Consider the following 16898-nt stretch of genomic DNA (forward strand, 5'->3'; position numbering starts at 1 on the left):
TAAGGGGTAAATTACGCAATGGGAAGGTGTTAGGCACCCACTACGTCCTAGGTACTCCTAGGGAGCCCTTTTCACACTTGTTGTATAAAATTGTTATTTGTTATGACATAAGCATTGTGCAAACATGATTGAGATGATGAGAAAAGAATATACAATTTTATTATTTTTGTGTTCGAACGGATGAACCCGTTGCCTACGTACCTCCCATCAAAGGTAAGGATCAAAACGCCGTAGTTCGGCTAAAAGATTTCCAAAAGTTGGTGGATTCAATTTTAAACAATAGCACTGAGGCTTTTCATTATCAATGGGAGAAAACTCGACCAAGACCAACATCCACCATGCGAGGATAGCTTCGACGTACTAGAGGGGTTAGCCCTGTTTTCAGTACGGAAGTCTTATAGTCGACTCACTAAGGATAGGGTGAGGTTTACATCAACCACAATGATAATTGAAACCTATGGCTAATGCATGAAAAGATTATCAATGGACAAAGCCAAAACAAGTGAATGGGTGAAGTTAATTGATTGTGATTATGAAAGTGGGGTCAAAGTATGATTAAGATTAATTCAAAAGAAGTATCATGAAATGGAGTTTGAAAAAAGTCAAGGACTTGGGGTCCAGGTTTTTAGTTTGAAAAGCATGAAGATGTTTGCACAATATCTATGTCAAGTTTGAAAGTAATGTGTGAAAAGGTTTAGGACATAATGAGGATGAATGGATGAAGATGGATTGTAAAACTTCTTAGAAGGTTCACCTCTTGAAATCATATAGAAGATGATTCAAGTGTGTCCTTTGGAATAGGCAATGGATAATAATAATGTAAGCAAGCAAATGATATCGGATGCCACTCAATGGTCTTACTCCAATCTCACAAACAAAAGCGGATATCGGATACCAATAGATGGATTTACACCAATCTCCTAAAACAGAACTGGATATCAGAGGCCACTCAATGGACTTATACTAATCTCCTAACAAAATGAAACTTGGATACCGGATGCCAATCTGTCTGGACTTATACCAATATCCAACATATGATCATAGGAAAGCAAATGCCAACTTGCAGGGACTTACAGTTGCATCCTCACATAAACAAAAGCAAAACATGGATGTCAGATGCCAATCTATCTGGGCTTACTCTAACCTCCACAGTATGGTCCTAGGAATACAAATGCCAACTTGCAGGGACTTACAATTGCATCCTCACATACAACAAACAAATGCATCAAAGAAAAGATGAGATGAGTGGCCAATGTGATGGTCTTATACTCACTTCCATATCCTAGGAGCAATGGCCAATGGATGGTCTTACAATTGTCCTCAATGGGCAAACAACAAAGATATGTCATAGAGACAAATGAAATGATCATGCATTAATGAGCAATTAATGATGGTAAATGCACAAAGCTTGCAAGCAAACATGTGTATATGAAATAAGCAATCAATCAGTGAAGTCATTCAGCACACACTATAACCAAACAATCAGGCTCACACAAAGGGTTAGGCATTGAAGCCAACTGGAATAGGGTTAATGGTGCTCTTAACCTTGCCATTGAGGGACTAAGGTGAAGCAGATGAAAGGATATGAGGGGTGTGCCTCATTGCTCTTATCCCTGATCAGGGAGAGCATTTGAATATCAGAAGATGTGGGAGTTCAGAAAGTAGGAACTCTCTCCACAGATTATTGACTCAATAGATCTTGGGTTTGGATCTCAATGCTACAACCATGTAATGGGAGCAAGGAGAAGACTCACAGAATAGTGGGAGATAGACTACATATCTCTTATATCCACCAATTGCCTTATTTGAAGGACTTTTCCTGCTTGGGACAAATGTAAACACACACAGGCATTGCCTCTTAAGGAGGACTTCAGACAGTTGCCTGGCCAAGTAACAGGCCAGGTCTTCCAGACTACATGAAGATAAGGAATTATACCTCAATGCAAATTGCTATAAAGCAAAGCAAAGCAAGTTCAAAGAACTAAGCAACTAAAGGTACCTGAAATAGTCAAACAGAATCAGTACACAGTTCAAAAGTTAAAGCCAAAAGGAAATAGAAGTCAACAGTCAAACAGATAGATGTGCAAAGCACAAGACTCAAGTCATATGAGTCAAGCCACCTACAAAACAAAGAGGTTAGCTCATCATAAACAATCAAGCTCAATCAAGTTTGTATAATCTCTTTGGAACATTGTTGCTTAACCTGAAAACATGAATTCAAACATAAGCAACAGGACCACTAGGACAAGCCTAGGGTCAAAAGAGGATGAGAAAGTCAAAACAGCAAGTGATATCCAATCAAAATCAAGTTTAAACATTTAAGAAGCAAACTCAATTGGTTTCATGTTCATATCATGCATCATCATCATTTGATAAACAAAAGAAGTCAAAGCATGGCAAATGAAAGCTCATAGAAGTCAACAGCAAGACTTAACTCAAAACCAATCATAAACAATTCCAAAAATCATCAAATAAATCATGATCAAACATAATCCATAACATGACATGCATATAAAATTTCAGCTCAATTGGATCATGGGAAGATGGTCAATGAAAATCAGAAAGGCAAGGCAAGTTTAAGCATGCTCAAAGAAGTCAACCAAACATGTATCAACTTCAAAAAAAATCATAAATCAGTGATAACATATGAGAAATGAATGGGATCAAAACCATGCCAAAGCTTAAGATGTCTACTAATCACATGTCAAATTTCAAATTCATCCAATAAAGTATGAGAATTTCACAAATGAAATGGGAACATGTATCACAAAAGTCAACATTTTGGTCAAACAGGGGAGAAAATCCCAAACAATTAGGAAATGCCAAAAATAATTCCAAGCAAATTCACATGTAAACTAGACATCCAAGAGTATGTTCATGCAAAAATTCAGAGCAATTGGAGTTCAAGAAGCATGGTATCAAAAATCATGAAGTTAGACATCAATGGTGTGACACAAATTGTCACACCCTAATTCAAAAATTCACAACTCACAAACCAGATAAGATAAATTCACAAACTCTATACCAAAATCACCATGAATGTGTCTAGTTTATGCACAAAAAATTTCAGGGCCATTGGATAATGCATCATCATTTCACAAAGGTTTTGGCAAAAGGTACAAAATATGGATACATGTCACAAACCCTAGCATAATAAAAAATCCACTCATCCAAAAATTCTGGAAAAATCATGATAAAAAAGTAGAGATCAAGCAGAGCATAATGCAAAAATTCCCATGAAATTTGGGTCACAAATGGATGAGTTATGGTTTTTGTAAATTGATGCATCAAAATGAAATAAAAATTGAAGAAAATAAATGGATTAATGGATATTGTAACACGGCGTGGCAATTTTGTAAATAATGGGAACTTTTAATGAAACGCCCCGTTTTGAACAGAAGCGCGGCAGGCTATGATAGGACATGGGCGATGGAACAGTAGAAGTTCATGCAAACATCTCACAGCAACTACCAAACACGATCGAGAAGAAAATCTGGAAAATGTTAGGGTTTGCTACAGTACTTCATCCTCTCCATTCAATCGTGAAAATAATTTGCGCAGAACATGAAATCAAGCATAGAAATCGAAACATTAAACAAACCTTATCAACATCCTAACATCAAAAATCATGAAATCGAGCTAGCAATGGAAGAACTAAGCAAAACATCATTCACATGTGAAACTTTAAAACAACATAACTTGCTAAATACTTGACCATTTTCATCAACTCAAAGCTCATAATGACCAGCAAGGTAAACTCTACATAAGGCATGGCACGATTTTAAAAAACAAGAGATTCGAAAACTGACCAAGATTGAAGCTCAGTGATGATTTGAGTGTTGTTTGGTTGTAAAAGGGAAAAACGGATGCTCCTTGTGGTTTGAAATGATGAATGGAGAGTGACTTGTAGCTCAACAGCCTTTGGAATGTCTTCAAACCAGATCTGCCATGGAAGTGTGCTTGGTGAAACAGACTCGGGAATGCTGTTCCAGCTGGTGTTTTGGTTTTCAATGGGCTCAAAAGTGATGGTATATCATGCAGCAACCAAGGACAGCTCGAGTTCTCTTGAGGTTTGGCAGAAAAATGCAAAATGATAAAATGGTGTATTTGAGAGAAATCAGTTTTTTGTGTGTAATGTTATGGCTGCTAGGGTTTTTGGTTGACAGAAAAAGAGCTTATATACCTCTGTTTAACTTCTCTAATTAAGGTTAATGGAAAATGAAGTTGGAATTGCTAATTTGACATGTTTTTGCTAGTTGGTGGTTTCTCACTCAAATGGTGCATGTGCATGAGCTGGCTGCGAAATTTGGGCCTAAACCAATCCAAAATACATTTTCTGAACTATCTCAATTGGCAAAATGTGTTAGAAGTGGTTAATTTTGAAACTCATTTTTGCACCACACTTGAAATTAATTCAAGCAAGTCCAAAAAGGCCATTTTGAATGGTGATGTTTTGATGCATGATGATGACATTTTTGGAAAGAGGGGATCAAATATGACTTGTAGGAAAAAACCCCAACCAATTTGGCCAAATGGTTTGAGAGATATGGCCTTTTGAAGTTCAAAAATTTTGGAGAATGAATTGATCATAACTTGCCAACCATACATGGGAATTGAGTGTTCTTGGACTTTTTGGAAATGGGAGAACAAGATCTTCAACTTTCATGTTGGGAAAAAATTCATTTGAAGCTTGTATCATGATGAAAGATTAAGATCAAGAAGTTTCCATTTTTGGCAAATTTGAATTACAGGTCAAGTTTCTATTTTGGGAAATTTTCTGTTTGACTTTATTTTCTTCCATGATGGTGTTTGACATGATATATGAGGCCTATATAGACATGAATGAGCTCCTTCAAACCAATTCCCACCATCAAATCACTGATTAAATCCACAGTTGACCAAGTTTGACTTTTCTAGGGTTTTGCATGACTGAAGCACTTCTGATGAATTCCAAACCCTAATTCCTTGAGACCTTGATTCCAAATGATATCACAACATATATGAACTCTTGATTATTGATCATGGTGCCCAAATTCTGCAAGAATGGCCACCATTCACTGCAATGACTGACTTTGACTGATTTTGACCTAATTGGCTGATGATTGCTTCAGCTGCAAGTAACATGGTTAACTGACAATATTTTTGTACTTTTTGGTTAGTAATCATATGAAAGGCAATGATATACAAATACAAAGCATGCTTGGTGATCAAGAACCACACTCACAAGGCAAACCACCCACTAGGAGAGAAGCTAGGGCATGCAATGATCCTTGAGGCCATGATATGGTATGATATGGGCCATGAGGGATCTTAGGGCCAAAATTGGGGTCTTACAGATGCCCCTATTTAAGGTCATTCTAGCCGGAGAAGTGAAGTTTAGAAATCTTCATCTCGACGCGGTAGAATGGGCTTAAATAACAGTAATGAGACAAATTTTGGTCCCTAAGAGACCTCATGATGCAAATGTATGCATGCAAAAGACACAAACTCTGTGGGGAATATGATTCACACAGAAGAAAAGACGATCCATCGGAGTGATACGCTCACCAGGAACAGAGACTCTAACAAGAATCTAGTTGGGGGATAGTAACAGAAAAGGAAATGCGTGAACAAGACACGACTCTGATTAGGGAAACAGAAAACAGACTGGAGACCTCACTGGGGAAAAGAATTCCAAAGGAAAATAAATCCATTGGAGAGACACAAGCTGACTCCTGGGAAGAAGCAACAGGAACTCCAATGGGGAAGCACCAAAGAAATGAGATGTTACCGGTATAAGGGTAACAAGCTCAGGAGGAATGGATATCTAAGACCGGTATAAGGGTGAGAGATATCAATCAACCAAACAGCTGAGAAAGACCTGAAAAAGGTACATAAACTCAGGAAAATCTGACTCCACAGGGGGACCGAGGTCATAATAGGGAGCAGAAAGGAAGGAACACCAAGGATACCGGGTTGTAGGTATGTAACAGGTGACCGACCAAAGACGTGAATTGGTGTGTGTTCCAAAACACTCATCATCCTGAAGAGAGTGAAAGCAAACTTGTTTATAGGATGGATATTTGATTCTGTAAAGAATGCAAATCTTACTCAGTTGGGGAAACAAACAAAGTGTTCGACAAGAGAGTGCATGAGATATATTATCTATAGCCGTCAAAACGTAGATAATGTACTCGCATGGAAAGTTATCCTGAACCGGGTTATAGGTTGTTTATAGGATAAGATCCGAAATCGTGAATTGGTTTGTGTTCCAAAACACTCATCATCCTGAAGAAAGCTAGAACAGCAGACTTGTTTATAGGATGGATGTTCGATTCCACAAGGAATACGAACCTTACTCTGCGGAGAAAACAATCAAAAGATTGACCCAAGAGCGAACGAGATATAATATCCATTACCGTCAGAACGTGGATAGAATACTCACAAAGGAAGATTATCCTGAACCGGGTTGTAGGTTGTTTGTAGGATAAAATCCGAAGACGTGAATTGGTTTGTGTTCCAAAACACTCATCATCCTGAAGAAAGCTAGAATAGCAGACTTGTTTATAGGATGGATATTCGATTCCACAAGGAATACGAAACTTACTCGACTGGGGAAGATCAACAAAGGATTCCAACCAAAGAGCGCATGAGACATATTATTCATTACCGGCAGACCGTGAATAATATACTCGAAAGGAAAAGACACCAGAGATACCGAAGTATATAATAGGTGACTATCCAAAGACGTGAATTGGTATATATGCCAAAACACTCATCATCCGAAAGGAGGGCTTGAAAAAGCAAATCGACTTACAGGATGGACATTCGAATCCACAACAGGAAAACGAATCTTACTCAACTGGGGACACAAACCCAAAGAGTGCATGAGATACAATATCCATTACCGGCAGACCGTGGATAAGAAACTCGCATGAGATATATTATCTATTACCGTCAGAATGTAGATAATAAACTCGCATGGTAAGAAACACCAGAGATACCGGTTACTGGGTATATAATAGGTGATCTACCGAAACGTGAATTGGTATATATGCCAAAACACTCATCATCCAGAACGCAAACTGGTTAAAGGATGGATATTCGATTCTACAAAGAATACGAATCTTGCTCAGCTGGGGAAAATCACAAAGGATTCCAACTAAAGAGCGCATGAGACATATTATTCATTACCGGCAGACCGTGGATAATATCCTCGAAAGGAAAAGACACCAGAGATACCGAAGTATATAATAGGTGACTAACCAAAAAGAGAGACAATCGATACCAAGCATCCGGGTAAACGAAAGACAACTCAAAGGGATAAATTGTAAGCATCCGGCAATTATCCAACAACAAAGAAATATTCGATTCCACAAAGGGAAATAACGAATCTTACTCGACCAGGCAAACACGAAAGGCTTCGACTGAAGAGTGCATGAGATATATTATTCATTACCGGCTGACCGTGAATAATATACTCGCATGGAAGATTATCCACAACCGGGTCGTAGGTTGTTTATAGGATAAAATCCGAAAAGAAAGGCATCGGGATACCAAACTAGGTATATAATGATGACCGATCAAAAGGAGCAACAGACATTACCAACAAGAGGGTAAATGAAAGGCAATCTGCTGAGGATTCACTGGCAAAAATCAATGATCCGGGGAACACAATCACTGACAAAGGTGAAAGGACCCGCTGGGGGATAAAATTGCTAGCATACGACAATTATCCACAAAAGATTTGCTGGGGATATAAGTGCTGATCTGAGCAACTTATCCAAGCAAAGGAAACTCAACATCAAGAACTAGATGGAAATAACCACAAGGGGGAAATTGTCATCGGTTGGGATGAACAACAAAGTTAACTCTGCAAGTGGAGAGAACGGGGTTTACAACTACTGGTTTGTAGGTAGAAAAACCGCAAAGATAGGACTTACGACTGCTGGTTTGTAGGCAGAGGGCCAAAAGGGTGGAGGTGACCACAAAATTAGGGTTTACATCTACCGAATACGGGGTAGAAGACCAACAATTCCGCGTGGGGATAGAATAAATCACAAATCCGCACGGGAAACCAAAATAGGGTTTATAACAAACCACAAACTGCTGAAGAGCAGGAAAATAGGATTTACAACTACCGACTGTTAGGTAGAAAACTAACAAATCTGGCTGGGGAATAAAAGGTGTATAACCATAAATTCCGCCAAGAAACCAGGAAAAATAGGACTTATAACTACCGGTATGAGGGTAGAGGCCCGAAAAATTCCGCTGGGGAACAACCCACTGGGAAGCACAAGACTTGTGACAAATAGCCAATTCGGGAATAATCCGAAAAGACGGACTGAATCAAGACATGTCCTAATGAGGATGTATCTCAAATAGGAAAATCCATCCCAATATATGTGTTGGGAGGAAACGGGAGAAACCGTCATCCACGAGGATATATCTCAGTGGGGAACTGCAGAAAGAAAGGCAAACATTTCTGCTTATGGGGTTGACTCTATATGGTGAGATTTTAAACACCCGACATCTACTTGGGGGAGATCTGTAAAGAGATCTGTATCACCCGAAAGCAGGGAATAACCAACAAAGGATACATGGCAAAAAAAATGCAACATGAATATCTGAATGTTTATGAGTATGCATGAATATGCGTGATTTATGTTTGATGAATGTTGACAAAACAGACAGTTCTAACACAAACAGGTCCAGGAATCGGACGTCCGGTATTATACTTCCAGGGGAAAAACCAAATGGAGAGCCAATCTGCGGAGATCTATATGCTGAGAAGCAAAGATCTGCGAGTACTGCTGAAGAAGCAGAGGGTCAGAGATATCAGGAAACAACCCAATCAGAGTACAGAAAGTCACAACAGGCAAAACAGCCACCAAGACGAATCTGTAGGGGAACAAGAGAAAATCCAAGATATCTGCAGGGGATCCCAGTGTCAACTGAGAAACAAAAGATGCATTGCACAAGCACGAATTGCTGTAGAAGCAACTCCACATAACTCCACTGGGGAACAACCCACTGAGGGAGAATGATATCATCCAAATAGAATCTAACTGCATAAGCAACTCTACTGGGTGAAAACTGTCGGCTACTTCCTTGGGGAACAACCCAACTGAGGGAGGACAAATCAAACAAGTAGATTCTGCAACGAACCACTCCACTTGGGGAGAATACACATTGCAAACTGATCGCAACAGGTAGATTCTGCAATATAAGCCACTATACTGGGGATCCCAAACAGTCAGGAAATCAATCCGTTCTCTGGATGCTAGAGCCATCATCCGACCATACTGGGGATTGAAGGAGTATTCAGCAGGCGAAGCTGCCACAACGAACACTCTGCAGACTAAGCTGAGGAAAAGATGGATGCAATACTGGGATGTCAACCCAAATCAACCACTGAGTAGGAAAATAAATCCTGTTCTGCTGAAGAGAAAAACTCTGATGGAGAGATAGCAACAAATCCGCAGACGACTTCGCCGAGGAAAAGGTAAAGTACCGGGTCTCAAACCACTGACTTACCAAACCTTCACAAGGAAAGCGATCGTGCTGAGGAAACAGACGATTTCGCTGGCAACTGCACTGGGAAGAGTGACAACAACTCTGCTCGCGACTCCGATGGGGATATCAATAACAGCTCTACTCGTGACTGTGCTGAGGAGACAAATAAAGTCTGGGAATATCGTCCCACTGGAGAAAGTGACGGGGCACCAAGATGACAAACCGTCAACCGCCGAAACTTCTACAAGAAAAGCAACCATGCTAGGGAAGACTGCTGCTGGAGAGAACGAAATCTTCAACAACACTCTGCTTCGCGACCATACTGGGGAACAACCCCAACAACAAATCTGCCTGAGGAACAACCTCAACAAAGATCTGAAGAAAGAAGATACAACCAAACCAGGAATATGAACAAATGTCTTACCTGTTGGAGATCATGCCACCCTGGGGAGAGCGCTGAGATATCCTCGAGTATCCTTTCAATCTTGTGAATGTTCGCTTTGTTTAAAACAAATTTTTTTGAAAAATTTGATTTGTTTAAAACAATGACAGTTTATCAATTTAAAACATGCAAAACATTTGTTGAATTGAAACAAATAAGAGTGCAAATAATTGGATAAAAAGCTCAAATTGATTTGATGGAATGGTAGCCTGCAAATGGCAAGACTCCATAGATCTGTACAAATTTGAAATCAGTGATATATATTGGAAGAGGGCTACATTGAACATAATGATCCTTTCTCTACCAATTTGAATCTCGATGTATCCGAAGCTTCGGTTGACGATGAATCGAGAATCTTCTGACGAAATGACGACTGGTGGAATAGAAAGTCTTGTCAGGATGCAGTTACTTGCCAAATCCCTAATTTTTGCCTAGATTGCCCCAGAGTGAGGTACTCAATCTAGCGGGATGCAAATATTCTTTTTTTTTCAAGTCTCTAATTTCTGCCTGGATTACCCTTACGGGTTCTCCACCGAGACGCTCATTTTTGCCTAAGCCGCCCTTTCAGGTTTTCAACTTAGCGAGCTATTCTATTTTTTCATTTGCATATACTTTTTTTTTTTTTAGGCAAAGTATCTCTTGACTGCATCTGAATTCACAGGACGAGTGAAATCCTCCCCATCCATTGTTGTAAGCATCAAAGCACCGCCTGAAAAGGCTCTCTTAACAACATATGGACCCTCGTAGTTTGGAGTCCACTTGCCCCTGGAATCGGGCGCGAAAGACAAAACTTTCTTGAGCACGAGGTCACCTTCTCGGAACACACGAGGCTTGACCTTCTTATCGAATGCTTTCTTCATTCTCTGCTGATATAGCTGACCATGACACATGGCAGTTAACCGCTTCTCTTCAATCAAATTCAATTGGTCATAACGACTCTGAATCCATTCAGCATCAGTCAACTAGGGACTTGAGGGTATAATTTTTTCTTTTTTCTTTTGGGAAAAATTTGAAAAAATTTTCCTGATTTTTTTTATTTTTCATCTTTTTCACCCTCTTCTCTTTTTTTTTTTTTTTTTTTTGTTTTTTTTTGTTTTTGTTTTTTTTTTGTATTACATTACGTTTGTAATGCCCCAGTTTGACTGTTTTGCTGATTCTCATGATACAGCTGAATGAGCTCCTTTGGTGCTCAAGAAGGCGGGTAATCTTATCAGGAATCCCCTTCAACATCATCTTCTTCTGCCTCAAATACAAAGAATTCAAGATTGGGAGATGGCGTTGGATCATTATGTTCAATGGGTTTAGAAGTCCCTGCATAATGATTCTGGATAATGAAAAGCTTTTGAATTTAAACAAGCAAATCATTTATGCAGATGAAAAGATTGTTTTTGTTTTTCAGGGTTTTTTGTGATCACTGATTTCATGCAAAAAGCAAAAAGTGAAAACAAATGGAAAAACAAATGTTTAACAATGCATTAATTGAATGAAAACATCATTGTATTAAATGTTGCCAACAATGTCATCACTTCTCCCTTTGGCATGGGAGAAGGGTTTTAAACAAAGTGAACAAATCACGCTGACTTATGAATGACCGTAGGAACATCCACAGCGACCCAATTGTGGCAGACACCACCAGGAATGATGAAATTGTTCAGGTCCTCTGCATCCTCTTCCAAGATAGCAGCAGCTTCTTCTTCAGGTTGGTTGGCATGGATGAACCCTCCACTTGAATAAACCATGCTCATTGAATGCCCCAGAACAGTAGCCAATGCCAGCCCGGGATTGGTTAACCAGGAATAAATCCATCAACAGTACTTAGTCTGGCAAATATCTCTCTGAATTCACAATCCTCTTGCTCAAGATGATCCATCAATCTGGCAGAATCGGCTCTGGTATAATACCGGCAAAGTGCGTCTTCAAAATAAATGAAGATTGCAGGGTCAGACCACAGGACGGGAGACCGGAACAAAACACCCGCTTATGCAAATGATGCATGAAGTGTTTATGCGCATGCTTGTTGTTTTTTTTTTTCAAAGAAACTCGAAGGTTTTATTTGCAAACTTTGAAATATTTAAGCCTTTTAATCATACATGAGAATATCTCATCAGACATATCAGATGAAAAAATTTTCCCGGTTTTTTCATGTTTGAGAATTTTTGCGAATAAACTCCTTTGAGTTCCTTGAAAATTTTCTTTTTATCTGATGATGACATGAATGCGGATGAATGCGTGAATGCATGAATGCAACAATCACACTCAAGGATCAAGCAAAGCACACCAGACAAAGGTCATGGGAAAGCTCATTGTATCCCTAATATCAATCATCCATTTTGGTGGATTTAGGTTTTCACCTGATCGACACCCAAGTTCCATTGATATTAACGGTACATGAACCGGTTCAGACATCCTTAATATCAACCAGCCGCTTTGGTGGATTTTAGGTTTTACACCTGATCCGGGTTCCATTGATATTAACGGTGTCTGAACGACTCAACCACGAATCACGGGTTTGCTGAGAGTCACGAGCATGGAGTTTCGGTTAAGAACCACCCAAAGGGAGTGTATTAGGGTTTAAACCTGCCAGACATGTTCTACCAGAGGTTCCCATAATCATCGTTCCATCTTTCGAATATTATCGGAGGAACGAATACTCGTATTCCAAAAATATTCTCAAGAGAAACTCTCATGAGTGTAGTATCGCGTAACAATCGCATCAGAACTTACATCTGAACGACCTCCGCACTACGTTCCCAAAAATAGGCCAAGATGGGTTTGGTAAACTATGGTCCTTGGCTTCTGCGGAACATGATTGAAAGAATAATGCCTAACCACAAATAACTTGTGTGACATTATTAAATCAACATGACCTCCACCAAGTGAATGGACTCGCAAGTCAACTGGCTAAGGAATACTCCACACCAGTCAACAAGACTATGCCATTCTCCTATCCTAGAGTGCACTCGAGTTCGGGTACAGAACTCGTCTCACGGATCACCAAAGCAAACAGCAATTGTATATCAAGCAATTCAAACATTACAATCAATACAGCCATCCCGAATTGTACAAAAATATGTCATATAACAAATAACAATATAGCACAACAAGGGTGAAAAGTAGGCAATACAACCAGGGATGATCTTCCCCAGTGGAGTCGCCACTTTTTCTGTAGCGGTGTATTCGTCGCTATATGATTTATTGATTAAACCATAAGCAAAGCATACAATGAATTCGAGTCGCCACCGCACTTTTATTTATCCAAAGGACTGGCTAAAAAGCGAACAAAAGCCTAAGAAGTTTTACACGTAGAAAACTAATAAAAAGATCAGAGAGTCTGGGTAAGGGGTAAATTACGCAATGGGAAGGTGTTAGGCACCCACTACGTCCTAGGTACTCCTAGGGAGCCCTTTTCACACTTGTTGTATAAAATTGTTATTTGTTATGACATAAGTATTGTGCAAACATGATTGGGATGATGAGAAAAGAATATACAATTTTATTATTTTTTTGTTCGAACGGATGAACCCGTTGCCTACGTACCTCCCATCAAAGGTAAGGATCAAAACGCCGTAGTTCGGCTAAAAGATTTCCAAAAGTTGGTGGATTCAATTTTAAACAATAGCACTGAGGCTTTTCATTATCAATGGGAGAAAACTCGACCAAGACCAACATCCACCATGCGAGGATAGCTTCGACGTACTAGAGGGGTTAGCCCTGTTTTCAGTACGGAAGTCTTATAGTCGACTCACTAAGGATAGGGTGAGGTTTACATCAACCACAATGATAATTGAAACCTATGGCTAATGCATGAAAAGATTATCAATGGACAAAGCCAAAACAAGTCAATGGGTGAAGTTAATTGATTGTGATTATGAAAGTGGGGTCAAAGTATGATTAAGATTAATTCAAAAGAAGTATCATGAAATGGAGTTTGAAAAAAGTCAAGGACTTGGGGTCCAGGTTTTTAGTTTGAAAAGCATGAAGATGTTTGCACAATATCTATGTCAAGTTTGAAAGTAATGTGTGAAAAGGTTTAGGACATAATGAGGATGAATGGATGAAGATGGATTGTAAAACTTCTTAGAAGGTTCACCTCTTGAAATCATATAGAAGATGATTCAAGTGTGTCCTTTGGAATAGGCAATGGATAATAATAATGTAAGCAAGCAAATGATATCGGATGCCACTCAATGGTCTTACTCCAATCTCACAAACAAAAGCGGATATCGGATACCAATAGATGGATTTACACCAATCTCCTAAAACAGAACTGGATATCAGAGGCCACTCAATGGACTTATACTAATCTCCTAACAAAATGAAACTTGGATACCGGATGCCAATCTGTCTGGACTTATACCAATATCCAACATATGATCATAGGAAAGCAAATGCCAACTTGCAGGGACTTACAGTTGCATCCTCACATAAACAAAAGCAAAACATGGATGTCAGATGCCAATCTATCTGGGCTTACTCTAACCTCCACAGTATGGTCCTAGGAATACAAATGCCAACTTGCAGGGACTTACAATTGCATCCTCACATACAACAAACAAATGCATCAAAGAAAAGATGAGATGAGTGGCCAATGTGATGGTCTTATACTCACTTCCATATCCTAGGAGCAATGGCCAATGGATGGTCTTACAATTGTCCTCAATGGGCAAACAACAAAGATATGTCATAGAGACAAATGAAATGATCATGCATTAATGAGCAATTAATGATGGTAAATGCACAAAGCATGCAAGCAAACATGTGTATATGAAATAAGCAATCAATCAGTGAAGTCATTCAGCACACACTATAACCAAACAATCAGGCTCACACAAAGGGTTAGGCATTGAAGCCAACTGGAATAGGGTTAATGGTGCTCTTAACCTTGCCATTGAGGGACTAAGGTGAAGCAGATGAAAGGATATGAGGGGTGTGCCTCATTGCTCTTATCCCTGATCAGGGAGAGCATTTGAATATCAGAAGATGTGGGAGTTCAGAAAGTAGGAACTCTCTCCACAGATTATTGACTCAATAGATCTTGGGTTTGGATCTCAATGCTACAACCATGTAATGGGAGCAAGGAGAAGACTCACAGAATAGTGGGAGATAGACTACATATCTCTTATATCCACCAATTGCCTTATTTGAAGGACTTTTCCTGCTTGGGACAAATGTAAACACACACAGGCATTGCCTCTTAAGGAGGACTTCAGACAGTTGCCTGGCCAAGTAACAGGCCAGGTCTTCCAGACTACATGAAGATAAGGAATTATACCTCAATGCAAATTGCTATAAAGCAAAGCAAAGCAAGTTCAAAGAACTAAGCAACTAAAGGTACCTGAAATAGTCAAACAGAATCAGTACACAGTTCAAAAGTTAAAGCCAAAAGGAAATAGAAGTCAACAGTCAAACAGATAGATGTGCAAAGCACAAGACTCAAGTCATATGAGTCAAGCCACCTACAAAACAAAGAGGTTAGCTCATCATAAACAATCAAGCTCAATCAAGTTTGTATAATCTCTTTGGAACATTGTTGCTTAACCTGAAAACATGAATTCAAACATAAGCAACAGGACCACTAGGACAAGCCTAGGGTCAAAAGAGGATGAGAAAGTCAAAACAGCAAGTGATATCCAATCAAAATCAAGTTTAAACATTTAAGAAGCAAACTCAATTGGTTTCATGTTCATATCATGCATCATCATCATTTGATAAACAAAGAAGTCAAAGCATGGCAAATGAAAGCTCATAGAAGTCAACAGCAAGACTTAACTCAAAACCAATCATAAACAATTCCAAAAATCATCAAATAAATCATGATCAAACATAATCCATAACATGACATGCATATAAAATTTCAGCTCAATTGGATCATGGGAAGATGGTCAATGAAAATCAGAAAGGCAAGGCAAGTTTAAGCATGCTCAAAGAAGTCAACCAAACATGTATCAACTTCAAAAAAAATCATAAATCAGTGATAACATATGAGAAATGAATGGGATCAAAACCATGCCAAAGCTTAAGATGTCTACTAATCACATGTCAAATTTCAAATTCATCCAATAAAGTATGAGAATTTCACAAATGAAATGGGAACATGTATCACAAAAGTCAACATTTTGGTCAAACAGGGGAGAAAATCCCAAACAATTAGGAAATGCCAAAATTAATTCCAAGAAAATTCACATGTAAACTAGACATCCAAGAGTATGTTCATGCAAAAATTCAGAGCAATTGGAGTTCAAGAAGCATGGTATCAAAAATCATGAAGTTAGACATCAATGGTGTGACACAAATTGTCACACCCTAATTCAAAAATTCACAACTCACAAACCAGATAAGATAAATTCACAAACTCTATACCAAAATCACCATGAATGTGTCTAGTTTATGCACAAAAAATTTCAGGGCCATTGGATAATGCATCATCATTTCACAAAGGTTTTGGCAAAAGGTACAAAATATGGATACATGTCACAAACCCTAGCATAATAAAAAATCCACTCATCCAAAAATTCTGGAAAAATCATGATAAAAAAGTAGAGATCAAGCAGAGCATAATGCAAAAATTCCCATGAAATTTGGATCACAAATGGATGAGTTATGATTTTTGTAAATTGATGCATCAAAATGAAATAAAAATTGAAGAAAATAAATGGATTAATGGATATTGTAACACGGCGTGGCAATTTTGTAAATAATGGGAACTTTTAATGAAACGCCCCGTTTTGAACAGAAGCGTGGCAAGCTATGATAGGACATGGGCGATGGAACAGTAGAAGTTCATGCAAACATCTCACAGCAACGACCAAACACGATCGAGAAGAAAATCTGGAAAATGTTAGGGTTTGCTACAGTACTTCATCCTCTCCATTCAATCGTGAAAATAATTTGCGCAGAACATGAAATCAAGCATAGCAATCGAAACATTAAACAAACCTTATCAACATCCTAACATCAAAAA

This window comes from Lathyrus oleraceus, chromosome 2, assembly GCF_024323335.1.
Source record: "Lathyrus oleraceus cultivar Zhongwan6 chromosome 2, CAAS_Psat_ZW6_1.0, whole genome shotgun sequence".
NCBI classification, from domain to species: Eukaryota; Viridiplantae; Streptophyta; class Magnoliopsida; order Fabales; family Fabaceae; genus Lathyrus; species Lathyrus oleraceus.